This window comes from Phaseolus vulgaris, chromosome 2, assembly GCF_051622355.1.
Source record: "Phaseolus vulgaris cultivar YP4 chromosome 2, ASM5162235v1, whole genome shotgun sequence".
Lineage (NCBI taxonomy): Eukaryota > Viridiplantae > Streptophyta > Magnoliopsida > Fabales > Fabaceae > Phaseolus > Phaseolus vulgaris.
In genome coordinates this window covers 8,667,404-8,673,474 of record NC_143499.1, presented here as the reverse complement: position 1 = coordinate 8,673,474, position 6,071 = coordinate 8,667,404, and the positions used below count along the sequence as shown (strand labels likewise).

Genomic DNA, 6,071 nt, shown 5'->3' with positions numbered 1-6,071 from the left:
CTATTCATCTCTAACTCATGTTCCCTAAGCTTACCAAACAAAGAAGCCATACTTAATGATGTTAGATCTTTGGATTCAGAAATAGCAGTTACCTTTAGTTGCCATGCTCTATCAAGACATTTCAAGATCTTGATGTTCAGCTCTTCCTTTTTTATGGAAACCGTCCAGCCTCAAAACTTTCGGCCAAGAAGATAGACGAAGATCGAGCTTTAATGAAGAGTTTGTAAAGTCTTTTTCTTCTTCTTAGCCTTGTAAAAATTGTATAGAGTAGTTAGGAAGTTTTGGGCCTTGTATTTTGGGCCAAAGTAGAGAAAGATGTAAATAGAAAACAAAGTAATGTGTAAAATAGTAAAAGAGGGGTCCAAATAGAAATGTAGGCAAGGAAGACATGAGTCTCCACATGTCTTCTTCTTAATGGAGAGGATTTGCACCAATAAGGTGGTGACACTTGTCACACTCTCATTTGAGAGTTTTTGAGAGACTTTATCCTATAAATAGGAGTCTCTTATACATGTATTTCTTTAACTTGGAATTAGTAATGAAATGTTGCCTAATTTTGGCCATTCTACTTGTTCTTAAGTTCTCCCTAGGTTAGTCTCCTTCAAGACTTAGCCTAGACTCTTTCCTAGTGAGTTGGCCTCACCTCTCACTCTTACAAATTCCTACTCCACTTCAATCCATGGAAACTCCTCTTGAGTTTCTTTAATGCTTCCGCTCATCATATCTCCTTCATCATTCATCCAAAGAAGAAATTACAAAGATCATTACTAGAAGAAGATCGTTTTTCCATCATTTGGTATCAGAGCTATGGTTGTAAGATCTTCTTCTATTTTTTTCTAAATTCCGTGTTGTTCATAATGTTCTTGATTGTCTTGAATGTTTACCGATTGATTTTGTGTTTTTTTGTCTTTTTGTTCGGTTCAAATTAATTGTTCTTACTTGAACCTTCATGTATGTGCTTTTAGGTGTTCTTGTGTTCATGTTCATGTGTACTTTTGAATTTTTTGAGTTTTCTTCAAATTTGTTCGGTGAAATTTTCATATAATTGAGTCATTTTGATTTTATAATCATATATGTTTTGTCTAGAGTCATGTTTAGTCAAAATTTGTCATAAACTCCATTAGTTGAACTTTTTGAAGTTTTTTTTTCAAATTTCTTCATAGATTAGAGCTCTTGAGTGCTTTTGATTTTCATTTTTGAGTTCATAAATTGCTACTAGATCATTAGCAATTTTCTTTGAGTTAGGTTTCCATTATTACTCTCTCAAAATTCATTTTCGAAAATTCTCGAAAAATTTTCCGAAAATTGTTCGTGGTTCTAAAAGAAATTTCCAGGTGTGAAGAAGAGTTTGGACTTGTTTGTGAGATCTCATTGGATCTGTGGTGCGAATAGCAGTTCCGAATCCGTTTGTATTGTCAAAATTTCACGAAAATCTGTTGCACGTTCACGTTCATATGCGTTTTCAATCCGTTCATCTTGTTCTTCATTCTTGATGTGATTTTGAAAACGTGTGAGCTGAGTTTGGTGCGAAGGTGAGAAACATAAGTTTGACGAAGAATTTGTTCGGTGTGAAATCTAATTGAAGCGGTGTGGTGTTGGAGGAATCACGAACGGAGGTGTTTTGCGATTTTTGGCAAACGAAATTGGTGTAAGGAGGTTTTGCGGCTTCCGGCGAACATAATCAGTGGACAGAGGTTTTTGCGGTTTCCAGTGACCTAAATCAGCGAGGAGTTGTGTTTTCCGGCGACCTAAATCGTTGAAACTGTGAGTTTCCGGTGCGTTTTCATCTACATTCTTCATTCTCTGGAACGATTTTTAAATCAAGTGATTGGAGAACACTGAATGAGATATTGCGGTAAGGAGATTTGAACCGCCGAAATCATAATTTGCTTGAGATTTGGTGCGTTGCTGGAAGAATCAGTAACAGAGGAGTTTCAGTTTTCCGGCGAAACCGGTTAACGGAGAAGACGATCGATTTGAAGCGATTTGCTGGAGAATTTGAGATTCAGCGAGCACTAACCAAAAAGGAACTGTAGTGTTTCGTATGAATTGATTCATTGCAGCCAAGGTGTTTGTTCAATAAGCATGAATTAGAATTGTGTGAGTTGAAGGTGTAGCGAAGTCCAGTGGCATTCAGTTTCTGTGAATTGAAGAGGTGCGTTCAATTACATTTACGTGCAATTTTAATTACAATTTTTCTGTTCTGTTAATCTTCGAAATAAGAGAAGTTGAGTAGTGGAGTGGTTGATCTGAGACGGTGTAATTTTGATTCAGTGTAGTTTGTGTTGAGTAGTTGGAATAGGCATTCCATCAAACACTTGGTGTTCTATACTGGATTGAAGGATTTCCTGTGGTGATTCAATTGGACCAACAACTAATTCAACATAAACAAGTTATTGGCAATTGATTTAACAGTGTAGTAATTGTTTTGATGTAGATTTGGGTGCAGAAGTTTTATGGTTTGGCTATTTTGGTACAAAATCCTGCACATAATTGGTGTATATTGTTGAATAGTTCGCAGCTGCACAATTTTAATCTTTTGATTAGTGTAATTTGGTGGTATAATTTTGTGCATTGAAACTGTTTATGAATTGATCACGATGTTGTGATGTAGTATGATGACTTGAATTGTTTGCATCATTTGGTTCATAATTGGTGTTTACGATGCAATGCTTAATTGAGTAAAATTCCGGTGCATAATTGGTTGGTGTATTGATCCAGAGATTTAATTAAAATTGCCTCATTGAATGCAAGAAAAGTGAGATAGAGAAAGCAAAGTGCGTAAACTAAATTGGTTCAATTTTGTTGAAGCAAGAATTTTACTGGTGCAAGTCTTGATGCAGAATTTTCCGGTTTAGCTTGTGAAATTGGCAAAGTGAAGCTGTTGGTGAATTTTGAAATTGTAATTGAGAAACGTAGGTCTTCATACTAGCTGTTCTGATTCAGATTTGATTGCTTGAAATTGTTGATCATTTTGGTGCAGATTTTAATTAAATAAAAAAAAAAAAATGTCTACATTTGAATTCAATTTGTGAATTACAAATTGATTGAAGCTGATGCAGTGAATTGTGGGGTCCGTAAATTTGAAGAATTTGATGAGAAATGGTGTGCCGAAGGTGCAGGTGAATCAAGTACTAGCAAGGTGTGCAATTAATTGAAGAAATTAAAGTAGAATCAGTGAAAGCAAATTGGAATTTGTTGAATAATGAGGGAGCGTAAATTTTGGTGAGAAATTTGGCAATTGGAGTTCCTTAGCGCGGGACCCGCGAGAATTGAGTTCTTTGGACCAAGCTACATTGGGCAGCAACATTTTGGATTTCATGGTCTACTAAGAATTTTCATCATTCTTTGTTTTTCTTTTTTTAATCCAATTCTAGTGCCAATCTTTAGGTGCTTCTTTTGAGTGCTTACTTTCTTGAAAACCTTTAATTTCTTGCTTGTCTTGATTTTATGGATAATCTTTGTGTTTGTCATCTCTCATCTCCTTTGAGTTTCACTCTTCAAATTGAGCTTTTATTGCTTTTATTATTGACCTCTTGAAGTGGAATATACCTTGAATTTGTTCTTTGTGAGAATTGAGCTAACTTCTAGGTAGCATCCTAAGAGAAGGCAAAGGACTTTGCAAGGGGTACTCACCTTTGGAGGACAAACAAGTAAAGGCTTGGAGAGAAACACTTGTGAGAAAAGAGAAGAGAACTTTGAAGATTATTTTTTAAAAAATTTTGTGTGATTTCAATAGTTTTGTAATTTGGCCATTATCTTTACTTTAGGTGTCTTGGAAGAGCCTTTGGTGTTCTTCCATCTCCTACAAGTTTTCTTTAATTTTCTTATTAGATACACGCTTTAGACGGTGAGTGTGTCTTGAAGGTTCACAAGTGCCTACAAGCCTCACCATTAGGAGTCGTCTAGTTTAAATTTTTGCAATTTAAATTCTTAGATTTTAAAAGCTTTCTTTTAGTTTCTTTCTTTAGAAAACTCTTTGTTTGTGTTGAAGAAGTTTTCATTGGAAGGAGATTTGTGAAGTGCATTGGGATAAGTTCTGGCTAGGAAAGACTTGGTACTTAAGAGTGTCCATTGTGACCCACCTCTCTTTCCTGGGAATTTACCTTGTGTGCTAAACTCACTTTCCTTCTTGTGAAAAATCTTTTAAATACAAAGCTTAATATGTCTATGAATACTTCTTGTCATAGTAGAAAGATTTATAATCCTCATTATAATAAAAAGGAAGGGATGTGTTTTGAGCCTAGAAGTTTATATTATTCTACTGAGTCTGAAGTATACATTCCTTACTTTGATGGAAATAAAAATGTTGAAGCATATTTAGAATGGGAAACAAAAGTTGATCAAAATCTTTGAAAAACATCAATTGGATGAATTTAGAAAATTTTCCATGGCTACTCTAAGTTTTCAAGAATATGCTAGGTCTTGGTGGATACAAAGGGAAGCCGATGTTAGAATTGGTAGAAAATCAGAAATATTGAATTGGGATGAATTGAAGATGTGTATGAGAAGAAAGTTTGTTCCACCTTCATATGTGAAAAAGAAAAAGCTTAGAGAAGAAATGAAAGAGCTTGTAGAAAAAGGAAGAAATTTTATATACAGAGAAAAAGAATATGTTAGAAGAGAAAAGGAGTTTAGAGAAAAATTCCAAGCTCTTGTCAGAAAGAAAGAAGAGAATGAGAAAAAGGAAAGTACAAAAAACTCTTTTTTTCGAGTTGAATCAGATATCGATAACATTTTATCTTCTCTAGAAAACCCTTGTGAGGATGTGCTTGAAGAAAAATCTATGTTTGGAGCTGAACCAAATATAGATATAAATATTTCCTCCACAGAAAATACAGAAGAATGTTTGATTGAAAAGGAAGAAGAGGAGGAAACCCACAAAGAAGAAGAGTCTTTTATGACACCCCCTGAAAGCATGGTTGAGAAAGAATCCTTAAAGGGGGATTGCAATACTTTGAACTCTTCTTTTCAATTATATAATGCTCATTCTTCTTCACAAAAATATCAAAAACAACACTTTGTGATGTTGTTGCCTAGCTTGGGCAATAAACAACACAATGTGAACAAAAATATTTTTGAAATGGGCCTTATGTTTTTCTTTAAAAAGAATTTTAAAGAAAAGGGGACTTATTTTTGTTTAGTTTTCTTTTCTTTTAATTTTCTTCTAAAAAGGAAATTTATCTCATGTTTGTTTGATGTTTATTGCAGATTGACATTTGACCCAGGAGGAAACCATCAAATAAACAGAGGTTGCTGTCATTGAGCATCATTCAGATCTGAGGACAGATCCTTTTCAAGAGGGAGGGGATGATGGAAACCGTCCAGCCTCAAAACTTTCGGCCAAGAAGATAGACGAAGATCGAGCTTTAATGAAGAGTTTGTAAAGTCTTTTTCTTCTTCTTAGCCTTGTAAAAATTGTATAGAGTAGTTAGGAAGTTTTGGGCCTTGTATTTTGGGCCAAAGTAGAGAAAGATGTAAATAGAAAACAAAGTAATGTGTAAAATAGTAAAAGAGGGGTCCAAATAGAAATGTAGGCAAGGAAGACATGAGTCTCCACATGTCTTCTTCTTAATGGAGAGGATTTGCACCAATAAGGTGGTGACACTTGTCACACTCTCATTTGAGAGTTTTTGAGAGACTTTATCCTATAAATAGGAGTCTCTTATACATGTATTTCTTTAACTTGGAATTAGTAATGAAATGTTGCCTAATTTTGGCCATTCTACTTGTTCTTAAGTTCTCCCTAGGTTAGTCTCCTTCAAGACTTAGCCTAGACTCTTTCCTAGTGAGTTGGCCTCACCTCTCACTCTTACAAATTCCTACTCCACTTCAATCCATGGAAACTCCTCTTGAGTTTCTTTAATGCCTCCGCTCATCATATCTCCTTCATCATTCATCCAAAGAAGAAATTACAAAGATCATTACTAGAAGAAGATCGTTTTTCCATCACTTTTCAAAGGTCTTGTCAAGGCTCATGAGATGATTGATGATGTGAGTGAATCTTTTTTGCACCTCAGCAATTGTTTCACCTTTAAGCATTCTAAACATCTCATACTCTTGGATTAGAG

At 34.9% G+C, this 6,071-nt stretch overlaps 1 long non-coding RNA gene across 2 annotated transcripts; it reads left to right on the top strand.

The window, feature by feature from the left end:
• The first annotated feature begins 1,063 nt into the window (after window positions 1-1,063).
• On the top strand, window positions 1,064-5,723 carry LOC137810602 (uncharacterized). Of its 2 annotated transcripts, none has more exons than XR_016518424.1 (2): window positions 1,064-2,155; window positions 3,063-5,723. It is a non-coding gene; the product is annotated as an uncharacterized LOC137810602 (long non-coding RNA). The 2 variants fall into 2 exon arrangements; XR_011080934.2 differs by having other exon boundaries at window positions 2,275-5,723.
• Window positions 5,724-6,071: the final 348 nt, after the last annotated feature.